We start from the raw sequence: 18,088 nt of genomic DNA on the forward strand, positions 1-18,088 counted from the left end.
GTGTGGGCTCGATCCCCAGTGTGAGAAGTTCATGAAGCAGCTGATCGATTCTCTCTCATCATTGATGTTTCTATCTCTCTCTCCCTCTCCCTTCCTCTCTGAAATGGGGTTTAGGACCTACACAGATAATCCAAGCTAATCACTGCATCACAAAACCCTAATCACATCAGCAAAGACTTTGGCATATAAGGGAATGGTCACGGGTTCGAGGAACTAGGATGCAGACATTTCTTCGCAGGCCCATAGTCAGTCCAGAGGATTGGGCGAGCTGTTCCACCTCCTGCCAAGTTAAGACCACACCGTCACACAGTTTTGTCTTGCTCCTGTTACTTCTGCCTCACTCCCCTTCCTCCAACTCCCCCACTCTTGGTGTGAACTCTCCACTGAAGAGGCAGCCATGAGGTTTCCCTCAAGCTCTCCTTTCTGGAGAACCCCAAGTAATACATGTAAACTATTAAGAACACTACACACAGTGATGGTAGATAGTAGTGGTGTTACAATAGCAGTTCCTACATTTTCAGAGCATTGCTGAATCACTTAAAAATATACACTGAGGCATTGGAGGTCATCTATTTCACTATTTCAGCGGAATTTTACACCATGTTGAAAATTGTCTTTCCCTTCTACAAAACATTTGCAGCATGGTGACACTTTCCCAGTAGAATACCTGCTAAAGATTGGAATTAGTAAAAGAAGGGTTTTCCCACAGTAAATGGAAGAATATTCACTCTATTAGAGGAAAGTTAAATAAATGAATTAATGCTTACAAATTTCTTACAGATGAAAAGTTCCTGTATCACACTAAGTCTTGCCATGAATATACTTCCTGTGAGCTGAAAAAATTACATTTCTTAAAACAGCAGCGTCCTGGTCCTGGCATATCTGAGTAGTAGCACAGCTTTTTGGATAAATTGCAGATCCAGATGACGCCACCCAGATGACTGTAGCCAACTTACGTGGGGGAAAGAGGAGAATAAAGCAAGATTTTCTACTGTAGCCTCTCAGAGGTCTTTGCAGGTGACAATTGTAAAATTGAAGAGTATGGAAGGTTTTTTTTTTATGGGGCAACTTGATTGGCACCCTTGTTTCAGAAAATCATATGACTTTTAGATTCCCAGATAAACCTGAAGAAAACCAGTAGCCAATGACATTGAATATAAGAAAATATTGGCAAACTTCACTGTTAAAAGGGAAATACCAAAAACAGTGAAAAACTTAAGAGTTTCAGCTCTCCTATCATGAGAAGGCAAATTCAGTATTCAAGAAAACTCACTGGACAAATACGGCCTGAATGGAGATTGTAATTAACAGTATGGTGAAGCAAGTTCACATCTGGCTTCTTTAAGATTTGTCATTTAATTGGATAATTCCTATCTGAAATTTTTTTCTGAAAGAATTCCCTTGGACTCTATGCACAAAAATCGTAACTTTCAAATTTCCCAAAACCTTGATTAATTGTTGGTACAATCTGCTATCAACATTTCAGTGTCTCTACTTCTTTTCCCTTTCATGGTATGTACACATACAGATGGGTACGTGCACACACACACACACACACACACACACACACACACACACACACCACGCTACCTAAAACAGCATGTCAAGCAACATTTTGTTGAGTGGCAGGATTGCTCTCCCCTTCCCATCCCACCTACTCTCTCTTGTTTCATTTCATAAATAATGGCCAACTCCTTGAGCAGCATGGGAGTGAAAGGGCTAGGGCTATGTACAGGGAGAAATCAAAAGGAAAATCTATATATTTCTGGAGGATTCCAGCCAGAGGGGTTCAAGAACAAAATTGTTCTAAGAGGAGAAGAAGATGGCTGCTGATGGGAAGGCAGACTGCAAGATAGTGTGTGAGTGAGAGAATGAAAGGAAAGGGTGTGGACGTATGGAGAGTGTAAATTTGTGGGTGAGTGATAGCTATACTCCAGGGGACTGTTGGAGACTGCCAGATCGGGCTCCCCTAACCAGGCAGCCTCCACTGCCATGGAGACCGCGCCATCTTGAAGGGGAGTATGGTTGTTATCGGAAGCGTACACATCCAGGGACCCTGCAACCATGACACCAGGGACCAGGGACCAGGGACCAGCTACGAACCCAGGAATACCGATCTCAAGCAGCATGAATACGTGGACTCGGACGAGCCCTGCTCCTCCTCACAGAAAGGTCAGATTTTGCCTAGAGAAAGGTGAGGTCTGCAATCCAGGTTGGAGAGAGGAACGTGCATGGAAGTCTGCACCCCACAAAGTCCATGGCCGTTAGGGCCAGCATGATCCGCGAATGTGGAAGGGGATCAGCTGGGCTGCTGGCAGAAGGGAACTCTAAAAATCAGCCCATAGCTGGACTGGGCACAAAAAGGCAGCCTTGGATTTTACCAATGTGCCAGCTGCTTAGTGGGGGGGGGGGGGGGCGGGGAGAACGTGCGGGAGAGACTTTTGGAGAATTGCGTGCAGAGCTGGACAGTAAAAGTTGCGAGCTCACGTACTTACTCTGGCTCTTTTTTTCTCTTTAAATCCGTGCTTTTGATTACTAAACCCAATTCATAGGATCACCCAATTAGGGACACTCACAGAGACTGCAGGGGAAAGTTGTTTTTGTGGAACCTGGGATCAGAGTGGGGATTAACGATCAGGGAACCAGCTTTGGGGCAGTTGATTCCCCCAAACCACTATTAAGTGCGACAGGGAAAACAAAACCTAAATACTGGCTGGAGAGGATTTATAGCCCCGGAGGTCAATCCAGAAACACTGCCACCCAGGGGCTGAATCACAGATTGACTCTTCCGTAAACACAAATAAAAGCAGTCTGGGAAACAAAGAAATACTGCCTGCTTTAAAATCAGGACTGTGGTTTACAACATGGAGGAGCAGTGTATCATAGGGAACTTCAACACTGTCCTGACTACCTGACAGGAAAAGGGCATGACAGACAGAAGAGTAGAGGAAGTGAATGACCTTCACTAACGCACATTTTTATTTTTTCACCTTTTACTTAAGAAACTCTTTTTTTCTTTTTTTCCTCACTTGATTTTACCTTTTTAATCGTTACATTTTAATTTTTAATTAGTATTATTACTACTACTATTGTAACCTTTTTTTTTAAAGTGTCATTTTATTTTCTCTTTATTTTATTTTGGGATTAATGTTCTACATTCTATTTTTATTTTTCCTTTAGCATCATTTTACTCTGTCTCAGCTTTACCTTTATATCAACACTCCATCCCTCACTTTTCCCCTTTTATTGTCCTGTTCTCTTACTCTATTCCTGCATTAGATTTTCCCTATTCCTTCTTTTTACCACCTGTTAAAAGTTCATCCTACTTATCAATCTAATTTCCGATCTCCTGCTCCAAGTCCATACACACCTCTCTCTTCGACATCTTCACTATCAAATTTTTTTTCTCTCTTCCCTTTGTTTTCTTTTGTTTTGTTTTTTTCTGGTGTTATTATTTGTTTTGTTTTGGTTTGGTTTTTTTGTACTAGGTTTTTTTGTTTTATTTTGTTTTGTTTTTGCCTTACTTTCTCTCTGTCCTATTGTTCTTGTTTGCTTGATTGTTGATTAGATTGTTGTTGGGTTGTTTTTGTTTTTTTTTTGCTTGTTTGTGAGATTGTTTCCATTTTTTTGTTCTGTTTTTATCTTTATTTTTTGCTTCTGTTTTTCCTCTCCTCGCTTGTTTTTAGTTGTTGTTTGTAGTTTGCATTCATCTCTGGGTGTTTGTTGTTTGCATTTTTAGGAATTGTTGTTCTACTAGAGTTTTCTCCCCATGTAAATAGTTTTCCCCCCTTCTTTTTTATTCGTTTTCTTCTCTCACTTACTTTTTCCTTTTCTCAATGTCATTTTTGCACTTTTTTTTCTTTTCTTATCCCCTAATTCTTTTTTCTCTGGTGGTCACCTTTATTCGGGGTTATTAGTATCGTAAATACATTTGTGTTCAGTGCCTTGTGCGTTGTGCCTTGTTGTGCTGTATTTTATGCCTTTAAATCAACAGATAAGAGAGAGGGCTACATAACCAGACACCCAGAGAAGAGAGATCATGGGTAAACCAAGAAACAGCCCACAAATGAAAGAAAAGGAGGCATCACCAGAAAAGGAAGTAAACGAGAAGGAGGTAAGCAATATGTCAGAGAAAGAATTCAGAGAAATGGTCATAAGGTGGCTGAAAAGAATGGAAGACAAATTCAACAATATGTGTTAGAACCAAGAGGAAATAAAGAAGAACCAAGAAGAAATGACATCACTGCTATAAAGAACTAAGTAGAAAGCATCAACAGTACACTAGAAGAAGCAGAGGACCACATCAGTGAGCTAGAGGACAAGGTAGGAAAAAATACCCAAGCAGAGCAGCATCTAGAAAAAAAAACTTAGCCCTGACTGGTTTGGTTCAGTGGTGGAGTGTTGGCCTGCGGACTGAAGGGTCCCAGGTTTGATTCCGGTCAAGGGCCTGTACTTGGTTGGGAGCACATCCCCGTTGGGGGGTGTGCAGGAGGCAGCTGATAGATGTTTCTCTCTCATCGATGTGTCTAACTCTCTATCTCTTTCCCTTCTTCTCTGTAAAAAAAAAAAATCAATAAAAATATTTTTTAAAAAACTTAAAAAACAGGAGGAGAGCCTAAGGGAACTTTGGGACAATGCAAAATGAAACAAGATCTGCATAATAGGGGTGCCATACGAAGAGGAAATTGAGCAAGGGATAGAAAACCTGTTTAAAGAAATAATGACAGAAAACTTCCCTGATATAGGGTAGAAAAAACTCACACAAATCCAAGAAGCTCTCAGAGTCCCAAACAAAATGAACCCCAAAAGACTGACGCCAAGGCACATTATAATTAAATTGGCAAACACCAATGACAAAGTAAGAAACTTAAAAGCGGACAGAGAGAGGCAGAAAGTTACCTACAAAGGATCCTCCATCAGACTAATGACTGATTTCTCAACAGAAACACATCAGGCAAGAAGGGAATGGAATGAAATATACAAAGTCATGCAAAGGAAGGGTCTGAATCCAAGAATACTGTACCCAGCAAGGCTATCAATCAAAATTGAGGGTGAAATCAGGAGCTTCACAGACAAAAAAGGACTAAGGGAGTTTATTACCACCAAACCAGCAATGCAAGAAATGCTAAAGGGTCTACTGTAATAAGAAGAAATATGAAACAAAGAAGGAACAGAGGGGTAAAAAATAAAAATAGTGACAAAGAAGTACCTATCAAAAATAACTTTAAATGTTAATGGATTAAATGCCCCAATCAAAAGACATATGGTAGCTAAGTGGATAAGAAAACATGACCCATATATCTGCTGTCTACAGGAAACCCACCTCAGAAAAAAAGGACTCACACAGACTGATGAAGGGATGGAAAAAGATTTTTCAGGCTAATGGAAATGAAAAAAAAGCTGGGGTAGCAATACTTATATCGGACAAGTTGGATCTCAAAGTGAAGGACAAAACAAGAGATAAGGAAGGCCACTTCATAATACTAAAGGGAGCCATCCAAAAAGAAACTATAACTCTGGCAAACATATACGCACCCAATACAGGAGCACCCAAATACATAAAAAAACTTTTGGAGGATATCAAGGGAGAAATTGATAGCAATACAGTCATAGTAGGGGACTTTAATACTCCACTGTCACCACTGGACAAATCCTCTAAACAAAAAATCAGCAAAGAAGCATCAATCCTAAATGACTCACTAGATCAGTTGGAATTAATTGACATCTTCAGAACATTTCACCCCAAAACCACAGAATATACATTCTTCTCAAGTGCACATGGGTCATTTTCAAAGATAGACCATATATTTGGTCACAGGCAAAGTCTCTTCAAATTCAAGAAGATAGAAATCATATCAAGCACCATCTCAGACCACAATGGCATAAAACTAGAAATCAACTACAATAAAAACAATAAAAAAATCAAACACATGGAGGCTAAATAGCATACTATTAAACAATGACTGGGTTACCAGAGAGACCAAAGAAAAAATAAAAAGCATCATGGCAACAAATGACAATGAAAACACAACAATCCAAAATCTATGGGACACAGTGAAAGCAGTCCTGAGAGGGAAGTTCATAGCTCTACAGGCCTACCTCAAAAAAAAAAACAAGAAACAATGGTAATAAATTATCTAACCCTACAACTCAAAGAGTTAGAAAGAGAGCAACAAGAAAAGCCCAGCGTAAGCAGAAGGAAGGAAATAATAAAGATCAGAGCAGAGATAAATGACATAGAGACCAAAAAACAATACAAAAGATCAATAAAACCAAGAGTTGGTTCTTTGAAAGGATAAACAAGATTGATGAACCTCTGGCCAGGTTCACCAAGAAGCAAAGAGAGAGGACATAAATAAACAAGATCAGAAATGAACAAGGTGAAGAAACAAACAATCCCACAGAAATACAAACGTTTATTAAGAAATACTATGAACAACTCTATTTAAACAAAATGGACAACCTAGATGAAATGGACATATTCTTAGAAAAATACAAGCTCCCAAAACTCAACCAAGAAGAGTCAAAAAAACCTGAATAGGTTGATAACTACCAAAGAAATTGAAACAGCAATCAAAAATCTTCCAGCAAATAAAAGCCCTGGTTTGGATGGCTTTACAGGGGGGTTCTACCAAGCATTCAAAGAAGAACTAAAATCTATCCTCCTCAGACTATTCCAAAAAATTCTAGAGGAAGGCATACTTCCAAGCTCTTTCTATGAAGCCAGCATTACCCTAATCCCAGAACTAGATAAAGACACCACAAAAAAAGAGTACAGGCCAATATCCTTGATGAACATAGATGCTAAAATCCTCAACAAAATCCTAGCAAATCGGATTCAGCAATACATTAGAAAGATCCTACACCATGACCAAGTGGGATTTATTCCAGGGATGCAAGGATGGTTCAATATCCACAAATCAATAAATGTGATACATCACATAAACAAACTGAGAGACAAAAATCACATAATCCTATCAATCAATGCAGGAAAAGCATTTGACAAAATCCAACACCCTTTCTTGATAAAAACTCTCAGCAAAGTGGGAATAGAGGGATAATAAAGTGGGAATACCTCAACATAATAAAAGCCCTGTATGACAAACCTACAGCCAAAATCATACTCAATGGGCAAAAACTAAATCCATTTCCCCTAAGAACAGGAACAAGACAAGGATGCCCACTTTCACCACTCCTGTTCGACATAGTACTAGAAGTACTAGCCATAGTGATCAAACAAGAAGAAAAAATAAAAGGCATCCAAATTGGAAAAGAAGAAGTAAAACTGTCCTTATTTGCAGACAACATGATATTATACATAGAAAACCCCAAAGACTCCACCAAAAAACTACTTGACCTAATAAATGAATTTCGCAATGTAGCAGGATACAAAATTAACACCCAGAAATCTATGGCATTTTTATACACCAATAATGAACTCACAGAAAGAGAAATGAAAAAAACAATCCCATTTACCATTGCAACAAAAAAATTAAGATACCTAGGAATAAACTTAACCAAGGATGTAAAAACCTGTACTCAAAAAATTACAGGACATTGAAAAAAGAGATAGAGGAAGACATAAACAAATGGAAGAGCATACCATGTTCATGGATTGGTAGAATCAACATCATTAAAAATGTCCATACTACCTAAAGCAATCTATAGATTCAATGCAATACTTATTAAAATACCAATGGCATATTTCAAAGATTTAGAACAAACTCTCCAAAAATTCATCTGGAATAAAAAAAAAAAAAGACCCTGAATAGCCACAGCTATCCTGAGAAAGAAGAACAAAGTTGGAGTGATCACAATACCAAACATCAAACTATATTACCAAGCCACGGTTCTCAAAACTGCCTGGTACTGGCACAAGAACAGACAGATAGAGTAATGGAACAGAATAGAGGACCCAGAAATTGACCCAAGCCATTATACTCAATTAATATTTGACAAAGGATGCAAGAGCATACAATGGAGCCAAAACAGCCTCTTTAATAAATGGTGCTGGGAAATTTGGTCAGATACATGAAAAAAAATGAAACTAGATCACCAACTTACACCATACACAAAAACAAAATCAAAATGGCTAAAGGACTTGAATGTAAGATGGGAAACCATACAAATTCTGCAAGACTCCATACGCAGCAAAATTGCAGACATGTGTTGCAGCAATATCTTTACAGACACAGATCCTAGGACAAGAGAGACTAAGGAGATAATAAACAAATGGGAAGCTGAAACCGGTTTGGCTCAGTGGATAGAGCGTCGGCCTGCAGACTGAAGGGTCCCAGGTTCGATTCCGGTCAAGGGCATGTACCTGGGTTGCGGGCACATCTCCAATGGGAAATGTGCAGGAGGCAGCTGATCGATGTTTCTCTCTCATGGATGTTTCTGACTCTCTATCTCTCTCCCTTCCTCTCTGTGAAAAATCAATAAAATACATTTTTAAAAAAATAAACAAATGGGATTACATCAAAATAAAAAGCGTCTGCATAGCAAAAGGAACCATCAACAAAACAACAAGAAAGCCCACTGCATGGGAGAACATATTTGTTAATGTTATCTCTGATAAGGGTTTAATCTCCAACATTTACAGGGAACTCATACAACTCAACAAAAGGAAAATAAACAATCCAATCAAAAAATGGGCAAAGGACCTAAATAAAATCTTTTTGAAAGAGGACACTCAGAAAGCCAAGAGACACATGAAAACATGCTCAAAGTCACTAATCATCCAAGAGATGCAAATCAAAACAACAATGAGGTACCACCACACCTGTCAGAATGGCTATCATCAACAAATCGACAAATTTGGTCAGATACATGCAAAAGGATGTATCTTTTGTGCTGGAGAGGATGTGGAGAAAAAAGATCCCTCCTTCACTGCTGGTGGGAATGCACACTGGTGCAGCCATTGTGGAAAACAGTATGGCGTTTCCTCAAAAATTTAAAAATGCCCTGACCGGTTTGGCTCAGTGGATAGAGCATCGGCGTGTGGACTGAAGGGTCTTGGGTTTGATTCCGGCCAAGGGCATGTACCTTGGTTGCAGGCACATCCCCAGTTGGGGGTATGCAAGAGGCAGCTGATCGATGTTTCTCTCTCATCGATGTTTCTAGCTCTCTATTCCTCTCCCTTCCTCTCTGTAAAAAATCAATAAAATATATATTTTTTTAAAAAAAATTAAAAATGGAACTGTCATTTGACCCAGTAATACTACTTCTAGGAATATATCCCAAGAAAACAGAAACACCAATCAGAAAGGATATATGCACTGCTGTGTTCATAGCAACACAATTTACAATAGCCAAGATTTGGAAAGAACCTAAATGCCCATCAACAGATGAGTGAATTAGAAAACTCTGGTACATCTTTACAATGGAATACTATGCTGGTATAAAAAGGAAGGAATTCTTACCATTTGCAGCAGCATGGATGGAACTGGAGAGCATTATGCTAAGTGAAATAAGCCAGGCAGTGAAAGAAAAACACCATATGATCTCACTCATTTATGGATAATGAAGAACATTATAACCTGATGAACAAAAATAGATACAGAGGCAGAGAAGCATCGAACAGACTGTCAAACTACAGTGGGAAGTCTGGAGAGTGTTGTGTGTTGTGGGGGGTGGGTAAGAGATCAACAGAAGGACTTGTATGCATGCATATAAGCATAACCAATGGACACAAGACACGGCTGGGGTGGGGTGAGGGCATGTGCTGGGGGGTCGGGGGGGGGGGCTGGGGGAAGGACAATGGGGGGGGAAAAAGGAGACTATCTGTAATACAGATAGTATGACTATCTCTAATACTTTAAACAATAAAATAGAATTTTTAAAAATACACACAAAAATTATTCTAAGAGTCTTCCAACTTTTCTTTACATAGTTATCAGACTTCCTGGAAAATTCAGCTCTTTTTCCAGTTCATAGCAGACTCTTAAATAATGTTGAATGGTGAGTGAATGAATGGATGAATGAACTAAAGAACTGAGCGTTTCTGAAACCATGGGAAGAAGTATGATGCAGAGAAGCATGTAGTATACTGGAAGAGCAGTGACTAAAACCAGGAGACCTAGCTTTCAACTCTTACGTTGACTTACTATTTAATCTTGGATAGGCTATCTGAGTCTCATTTTTCACATGCCAAGTAGACCTTATTCTAATGTTTTCTAGATATTCTCTATACCATGAGTGTAGCACCTCATGGTTTAGAAAATACTTGGGCTTATATTCTCTCACTTGACCTTCCCAACCACCAACTAGCGGCAAAGGGTGCCCACCTTTTAGTCTGGAAGCAGAGGTCCACAATGTTGACCTTGAACAGTTAATAATTAATAAGGGTGCACTTCAGGTGAGAAGTTCCAGCCATGTCCACACCTTCTCCTCCAGGAAACAGACAAAGCCAGAGCCCAGCCTTGATCAATTACTTGCCACTGAGACCATAATGGCAGAACCTTTTCTCAAACCATGACTTCTTGCCTCGAATCCTTCCTACGTACCTCCAACCCTTCTCACTTCCTGCTATCTGTACACCTGCGCTGGACACCCATAGCACTGCACATTACCAAGGCCCTCATCAAAGGAGGGCCACTGTAAAAATCCTGCAAATAGATACCCAGCATGGACGGGGCACTTAGTACACTCTGAACTGGTGGACCACATCGGGAGTCAGCAAGCATTTTCTGTAGAGCGCCAGAGACGAAATCTTATAGACGCTGCAGGCCACGGGGTCTCTGTCACTGCTGCACAAACGCCCAAGTAGACAATACACAAACAAATGGGGCAGCTGCGTTCCAATAAATCTTTATTTACAAAAGCTGGCAGCAGGTTAGATTTAGCCTATGGGCCTTTGTTTGCCAAACCCTTGGGCTGCAATAACGCTGAGAAAAGTCTTGAAGTCAAAAACATGAACACTTCCTTTTAGAAGCAGGGTCCCAGCAACTCTTCATTAACACATCTACCCAGGCATGGTTATCCCTCTTCCTCCACTGGCCTCTGATTAAGACACACACACACACACACACACACACACACACACACACACACACAGAGGAAACCTGGAGCAATTCCCCTCAACTGCAATTCTTCTGAACGACAAAGCAGGGCAGAGATTGGGCCTGACCCCAGGCCTTTGTGCCATACCCAGCTAGCAGGGCTCTCTTCCAATCGCACCAAGTTTTCTGCAAACCTAATAAGAGAATAGGACTCTTCTTTCACTCAACAGTCTTCTAGTGGGGCCTGAGGGCCCGCTCCACTGAAGGCCTCCCTGAATCGCCGGCTCAAAGGAGACAATGTGCCTGGCACCACGGAACCTTTTGCATGTACAGCTACACAACCACTTTTCATTTTGTTTCTCAAGCACCCATGGCACCCATCCATGCATTAGGCTAATCACTGCATGAATCTAGCTAAAAGAAACTAAGCAATTATTTTAATTAGAATGCTCCTGGATTCTGTTTTAAGGGGCAAGAAGGAAGTAGCCAGGGCTCAAAAAGATCCCACGAAATATTTTTGTGAAAGGAAAAATAATTAAGGCCAAATTTAGAATGTACTTGCAATAAATGGTCCAAATAAAATGAATGGCACCACTGTGCAACTAAAACCCATTCATATGTAAGAGCCCAGAAACTCCATTTTTATGTGATATCATTCTGACAGTATAGCCAATTTTACAATGTGAAAGTGAATGTCTAGTAGAGACTTTAATGATCCTCCTGAATCTCTCACACTATTTCTTACAGAGTTTCTGTGTAAACTCTTTTATTAATCACAGAAAAGAAGGATATTAGTCAATTCACCCTTTAAATATGATTATTTTTCATTTAAATTTTAGAGTAAATTGTTCAGATGTTTTCTCTGGAAGAATCAATCTTTATAGAAAAGCCTTGTTACTCATCTATTCTACAGAAAAGCAGATTCCACCAAAGAGACTTTTAATCACCTGAACTGGGTTTAGTCACATAGGAAGAGATTGTACCTGCCGACTGTCCATAGCCTTTGCCTTCCTGCCTCGCTCTGGTCATGAGTGACATTGTGGCCATTTTTTGTCATCTCAAGCTTTCAAAAAGAGATGGAGTGAAATTCAAACTAGTCAACTAGTCGACGTTGTTCCTTCTGTTTGATTTTGTAAGTGTCTTTTAGCACCTGTTGTCCACCAGCACACAGCAAGTTATGGACACTCCTGGATGACTACAACCTAGGCCAGGGGTGGGCAAACTTTTTGACTCGAGGGCCACAATGGGTTCTTAAACTGGACCGGAGGGCCGGAACAAAAGCGTGGATGGAGTGTTTGTGTGAACTAAGATAAATTCAAAGTAAACATCATTACATAAAAGGGTACGGTCTTTTTTTTTTTTTTTTAGTTTTATTGATTTCAAATGGGCCGGATCCGGCCCACGGGCTGTAGTTTGCCCACGGCTGACCTAGACCTTCCCTGCAAGGAGTTCATAGTCTGATCACAGAGACAGAGACGGGCAGAAAGAAGACCACAGCCCAGGGATCTGGCCTGAGCTGATTGTCAGAGAATGGATTATCCAGGAGAAAGACATGGGCAGTCTGTTCCAGGGAGAAAGAGCAGCATACGCAAAAGCTGGGACACCAGCAATCCCAGGTGATCCGAGAACTGCGAGCAGATGGAGCTGCTGGGTGATGAAGCTGAAGGTTGGAGCGGGGCAGAGAACAGACTGGAGTGAGAAGCAGGAGCCAGATGGCCAAGAACTTGGGTGCCACATCCATGAGCTGTGGCTGCATCTTGTAAAGCAATGCAGAGCCACCAGTTTTCCACGGGGACTAATGGGCAGTTTTCCATTCTCAGTGCTTGGAATGCTGACAAGAGGAAGAAATGGAGACTCGATGTCCCACACATGCCACAGCCCTGGCGAGAGGTGAAGTAGGAATGGAGAGATGGGGTGAGGTATGTGATTACAGTGTTGAAGGAGATTTTTATAAACCTCTGTGGAACAGTGAATGAAGTGGTCAAAAGTAGGAAATGAAATTGGCTTTGGAGATTCTCAGTGGGGAGGGAGGAAGTGTTTTAACTGAATGCTTGTCATATGTCCACAAAGCTCCCCCTCTTCCAGGTTCTCCTTAAACCCAGGTGGGCCTTGATCATGGGTTCCGGGATTGAGATGCAGCAGATATCTCAGCGGGGCCCACGAGCAGACTGCTGCATGCCATGTGAAAACCCCTAGAATAGAGTGCAACTTCTACTGACTTTCCTCTGCAAAACTCACACAGAAAGTTTCCTGCCGTAAGTCTAAGTCAAAATAAACAGAAGCCTGGAACGAAAGAAATATGGTGAATACTGACTGTGAGGGTTAATTTTCTGTCAACTTGACTGGGTTCGGTGATGCCCAGTTAGCTGATAAGCGTTATTCCTGGTGTGTCTGGGAGGGTGCTCTGGAGGAGACTGGCAGTTAAGCTGGTGGACTGAGTGAAGATGGCCTCCCCAGTGTGCTGGGTACCATGACATCCAGTGAAGGCCTGGACAGATCAGAAAGGCTGAGAAAGTGTGCATTTTCTCTCTTTGCTTAAGCAGGATATTCATTTTCTCCTGTCCTTGAACATTAAATCTTCTGGTTCTTGGGCCCTCAGAATCCAACCAGGACTGATTCTATCTCCCCCACCACACAGTCTGATCACCCCACCCCCGCTCCCCAGCCCGTTATCCTCAGGCCTTCAGACTTGCACTCAGTTATACCACCAGTGTCCCTGGTTCTCCAGCCTGCAGACCACATATCATGGGACTCCCCGCCTCTGTTATTGTGCTAACCAACTCCTGCAATAAATCTCCTCATACCTATATCTATCCAATTGGTTCTGTTTCTCTGGAGAACCCTGACTGATATGCTTAAGAAAAGCTATATATTTTTTAATTACCATATTTACATTAGACTCATTTATATTTTTGCTTTTAAAGAATATAAAGAGGATACGTCTCTACTGATTTTATGAGCCAGCTAAACCTTCATAATACACCTGACAGGGTCATTATACTAAAGGGAAATTACAGGTAAATTTCATTCACACGTGTGTTGTAAATATTAGCAAAACATTCAGTAATATATTCAGTAAATAATACATCATACACAAGTTGGGTTTAGTCCAGAAATTCAAGATTGGGTTAATGCCCTAGCTGGTTTGGCTCAATAGATAGAGCCTCGGCCTGAGGCCTGAAGGCTCCCAGGTTCGATTCCAGTCAAAGGCACATGCCTGGGTTATGGGCTCAATCCCCAGGGGGGGCATGCAGGAAGCAGCTGATCAATGATTCTTTCTCATTATTGATGTTTCTGACTCTCTCGCCCTCTCCCTTCCTCTCTGAAATCAATAAAAATATGTATTAAAAACAAGATTGGTTTATCATTCAAAAGCCTATTGAATAATTTACCACACTAACAGAATAAGGGAGAAAAGTCACATGATCATTCTACAAATAAGTGAGTTCTTAATTTATGACAAAAGTCTCACTTCAGAACACTGGGGAAAGGAAATCTTTTCCATTAATGGTATAGGGTAAGTAGGTATCTTGGGGGGAAAAAAAACTTGATCCCAACCTCACATCATATACAAAATCAATGTCACTGGATTATAGATATAATCTATAAGTAAATAAAATGTAACCTATCAGTGGTTCTCAACCTGTGGGTCGCGACCCCTGAAAATACATCCTGCATATCAGATATTTACATTATGATTCATAACAGTAGCAAAATTACAGTTATGAAGTAGCAACGAAAATAATTTTATGGTTGGGGGTCACCACAACATGAGGAACTGTATTAAAGGGTCACGGCATCAGGAAGGTTGAGAACCACTGGAATAAGTAATCTATAGATGTAAATGGAAGAGAAGAAACCATAAAGCTTCCAGAAAATAATGTAAGAGGATATTTCCATGGCCACAAAGTTCTCTTAAAAAGGACATAGAAAGCACTACCTATAAAGAAAAATTGGAAAATTAGATGACATTAAAATTAAAAATATTCTGTTCATCCAAAGATACCATAAAGAGTGAAAAGTCAAGCTCAGGGTGGTATATGATACTTGCAATAAATATATCTAAAAAAGGATTATATCCAGATTATGTAAATATCTCCTACAAATCAGTAAGATAAACAATACAATAGATAAATTAACAAGACACTTGAAAAGCCCATTCACAAAATAGCCAAATGGCCAATATACATGAAAAGATGCTCAACTTATTAATAACCTGGAAGTCAAATTAAACCCACAATGAGATTCAACTCCAAACCACCAAAAAGACCAAAATAAAAAAGACTGAGAATATCAGATGTCAACAAGGATGTAGAGCAGCCTGCCTTCTGCCCACTGCTGGTGGGAGTGGAATGGACACAACTTCCTTAGAAAGCTATTTGACACTATTACAGCTGAGCACAGTCACACAGTGCAACTCAGGGGGCTCCCCGGCAGTCAACGAGCCCAACAGAAATGCACGCACACACCCTCCAAAGGCGTGCAGGGGAGTTGACCACCACACTGTCTAAACAGCCTAGAAGTGAAAACAACCCAAATCCCAGTCAAGGGTGAAATAGGTAAGCTGCGGTACATTACTGACACAGCAGAAGGAAAGCATACTATCATTACACCCAACAGCACAGGTACAACTCACAAGCATAATGTTGATGGACTCGAACCAGACAAAAGAGCACCTACCTTAGGACTCCATTTATAAGCCGCTCAAAAACAAAACAAAGCTCTGGCTTCAGAAATCAGGGCAGTGGTTGTCTCGGAAGGGGAGGCCATCCCAGCCACGGGAGGGTTGGCTCAGTTCTCCTTGCCCTGATGGTTGCAGGATGTGCAGGGAAGTCACCAAGTCCAAGCTTCTGCTCTTCGCAATCCTGGAGCCCCAGTAATGCTTGAAAACTAGTTTCAAATGTTGATTTCTATTTCTGACATGAAGTAAATGGAGGGCTTGCACAGAACATACCAGAGAAGATCTTTATGAAAATCGGTCAGTGGCTGTTCCCTGTGCTCAGCTGGCTCCCCGGCCGTCGCTTACAGAGCAGAAGAGAGAAAGAACCTCACGGGCTGGCAGGTCGGCTGTGCTAAGAGGCTGCCCTCCCCTGGGGTGAAAATGAATGTCACTGGCCCCCTTTGCAGTTTAGCTGAGAGGTGAGTAATGTGTGAGGAGGAAAAAAGAAAAGTTGGAGGCCCAATGTGTGAAATAATGACAATGAAGGGCCTGGCCTTATTATGTAAAGAAGGATTAAAGATAAATTTAGACTGGCTACAAGGAAATGCTGTCTTATGAAAAGTATAATTAACCTGTAGCCAATGGGTTAGTAAAATCCAACTCCTCCCTCAAAAAGAAAAAAAGAAGAAGCTATTTATAGTATTTACAGTAGCCAAACAGGCTTCTTCAGTTACTCGGACCAATATTGTCTTACAAAGGCTCCCGAGCCTCCAGGCCCGACCATGGCTGGCTGGGGCCAGGAAGGAAGGCTCACTTTGGTGTAGCGTTTCACAGCTCTGCTACCTAATATTGGCCCATCGGAGGGGCTTCGCAGCGTCTGCACCTCCGCCCGGCACCTGGCCTGGGGGTGCAGGGGCTGCACTGAAACGGGCTCTTGTTTTACTTCGGGGTGGTAACACCTGTAGGCCTGTATTCAGGCAATGCCTTGCGTTTCCAGAAGGAAACACAATGAATATCGTCAAAATTGTTCCTCACACAACTGTTTTTGTATCAACTACCCAGAAATATATGGGTGGTCTCAATATATGTGTGAAATAAACAGACCAGGTATGCCTACACTGAGGTAATTCCGAAAACATTTAGCAGCTTGAATTTCAAAGGCGCATTTTTAGGAAAGAAAAACACCGAGATCATTCATCAAGGTGATTGTCCTGTGCACTTGTGTACCTTGTATAATTTATTTTTAGGGCTTTTTATTTCAAAGAAACACTAGCTAATGACACCTCAGACTTCAGGCATTTTTCTGATCGCTCACCGAGTTCCCTCAGGGACGGAGTTGTGAATAAGTGGGGTTTTTAAAAGATCATTAACAGATATTACAAACCAATTCAAATTGAGCATTTTCTTTGCAAATTACTTTAACTTTTAAAGCCACCGGAAAAAAAAAAAAAAAAAAGACAGTGAGTGATATAATTTACTTAACCTGTCTACAAATTGCAGATTTGTGCTCAATTGGCGATTGCATTTCCAACCAAAAATATCTGCAACTACCTGTAATAGAGATATTTTTCAAAATTATCACACTCAAATGAGTGATATTTCAAAGGATAGTAATGTTTATTTTTTATTTAGCAAGTTGCCCTGGAATTGAGAATGTTTGTTTTACTGATGTGTTTAAAGTAAAAACAGAGCCTGCATTGTCCGCACCGCTGCTTAATTAAACTCCCAGGCAATTAGCAGGCTCATCACTTCCCCAGCGAATGGAAGGTGGAGCTTGGGAGGTAGATGGTGGGGTTTCTTGGGGGGGGGGGGGTCTTTTATTTAATAATAAAACCATACTTTCTGGGCTAAAGAGCTAATATTTGGGGTGATAAGCACCACTATTCCCCCATGTACATCAGGCCTGACTCTTTCTTGCATCAAAGAGCTCCCGTGGACTTCAAAGGGAGTTGCCTACAGAGCCGGCTGCGTGGGAGTCCAACAGGCTCCAGAACAGGCCCAGCGCCGGGAGAAACCAGGCCAGGACAGGCTCATGCCAGAGCCCCCAAACCAGGCCACAAGCCCACCGGCTCCGGCCTCCGCCACCCCACAGAGCACGGGAGATGTCCTGGGCTGGCCCAGCGCTGCACTGGCTTCTCGGGCCATGGCTTATGAATATTTGATGAGTAGTGTTCTATTTATAAGAAAGTATGTTAATAAGAATATTCTTTGAAATGGGAGTCCAATGCAGGCTTTGAAAAGGCTCATTGTTTGAGGTACCACAGGTTTCCTTCTTTCCCTTTTAAAGTGCAAAGTCAACTCACCACAAACCAAACAAAGGACCCTAACATCCTTCCGGGTGTCCTGTGGTGAAAATGAGCGGGATTCCACTCTAAAGGAGAAGCTCTTTGGGGAGGATTCCTTAGCTTATTGACTGTAGAGGGTCATA

The 18,088-nt window shown here is 41.2% G+C and overlaps 1 long non-coding RNA gene across 3 annotated transcripts in view; it reads right to left on the bottom strand.

The window, feature by feature from the left end:
• LOC308526325 overlaps positions 1-18,088 on the bottom strand; it is a 73,514-nt gene that overhangs the window by 19,675 nt on the left and 35,751 nt on the right. The gene's annotated exons all lie outside the window — the stretch shown is intronic.

Source organism: Myotis nattereri (genome assembly GCF_964212035.1).
Source record: "Myotis nattereri genome assembly, chromosome: 10".
Classification (NCBI taxonomy): Eukaryota; Metazoa; Chordata; class Mammalia; order Chiroptera; family Vespertilionidae; genus Myotis; species Myotis nattereri.